The 1,426-nt window shown below is 44.7% G+C and overlaps 1 long non-coding RNA gene across 1 annotated transcript in view; it reads right to left on the bottom strand.

Moving 5' to 3' along the window:
* Nucleotides 1-1,426, bottom strand: part of LOC107588869 (uncharacterized) — a 10,948-nt gene that overhangs the window by 8,528 nt on the left and 994 nt on the right. The window lies entirely within an intron of this gene.

Genomic DNA, 1,426 nt, shown 5'->3' with positions numbered 1-1,426 from the left:
CGATGAGCTTTGTAAAAATCGACGCGTTTCAGAAAGGCTGGGCATAGAGGAGAAGCAATAATGTACAGTATGTGAAAAATAATGTGTTTTTTTAACCTTAAACCACATAAACACATTTCATTACACCAAATACACAAAATAATGTTCTTTTTAGCAGCATCACATGACCCCTTTAATATTTTATGTGCAACAACAGCATATGCTGTCTCAGTGGCCTTACACATGATTTTAAATCAATTTTTTCAAACTTTATGATTTAAATGTGGATGATTGTACTCAGAATAACTTTCATCTTTTCTTCAACTGAATATTGTTTCCGTGCTGTTTTGATGTATTTTAAAGAGTTGGCATTCAAAACTGCTGGATGATAGATACTCTTCATTATTTATGACAAATAAGATAATGTGAATTACAGAATGTACAACGTTTTAAAAATGTATCAATTGCGGTGTACTGCGTTTATTATGCGGGGGTAGAATCCACAGCTCAGTACTCACTACTCAATACTCATGAGTACTTTTAAATAGGCTACTCTTTTATTCTTACTCAAGTAGTTTTTGGACAAGTACTTTTTTTGGAAGGTAACGGTACTTTTACTTGAGTATATTTTTTCAGCACTCTTTCCACCACTGCCTGTATTTAAGTCCTAGTCTGTGCAGTCTGTCTCTGTCGGTTCTACTTGTTATGTTCATGTGTTTCCTGCCGTTCCCAGTGTTGGATGTACCCTGTGTTTCTTGGATTAAAGTTTAGTTTATTCCTCGTCTCCATCGTTCCTTGCCATCACAGATTGTGACAGAAGAATTGACCAAGACAGTAACCTCCGTGTGTCTACCCTCCGTTTTATTTCCCGTTTTTACCCAGTGTCTTTTTTTCCCGTTGTTCCCTGGATGGATGCCCTTCTTTGCCCCGAATACCTCCTCCTCCTGCTGGAGCAGGGGGACAAACGACCATACTAGACTGTTCCAGCTGCTAGCAAGCACCACCAGCTACCCGGACGACGCGCTCTGTGCGTTCTACAATGCCATAAACATCGAGTGCAGAGCGCCGTCGTCCAAAGATGGTCCTCGAGAGGATTTCGGCGCATTTGTGGAGTGGATTCTGGCAAGAAACGGGTCACCTCTCACCGTCACTCCCGAGGATGATCTCGCCAGAAGCGAGAGCCGGCGACAATGAGGGAGAAAGCTCCCTCCCCCTGCACCGCAGCTGAGGGTGAGCTGAGTATGGTGCAGTGAAAGTGCCAAAGCGAAGAGGAGAGGGCTCCAGACCCCGAATCCAGTCCAGAGCACCCTCCAGTGCCCACTCCTAGAAAGCACCCAGTGCCAGCTCCTCGTAAGCGCCCTCAAGTGTCAGCTCCTCCTGAGCGCCATCCTGTTCCCGTGTTCAGCCTAGAGGGGGCTTCCGATCCAGAGTTAAGCCCTGAATGCCC

Source organism: Sinocyclocheilus grahami, unplaced genomic scaffold (genome assembly GCF_001515645.1).
Source record: "Sinocyclocheilus grahami isolate Dianchi unplaced genomic scaffold, SAMN03320097.WGS_v1.1 scaffold109.1, whole genome shotgun sequence".
Taxonomy (NCBI): Eukaryota; Metazoa; Chordata; class Actinopteri; order Cypriniformes; family Cyprinidae; genus Sinocyclocheilus; species Sinocyclocheilus grahami.
The sequence above is the reverse complement of the archived record's forward strand: the minus strand, read 5'-3'. Positions and strand labels throughout refer to the sequence as shown.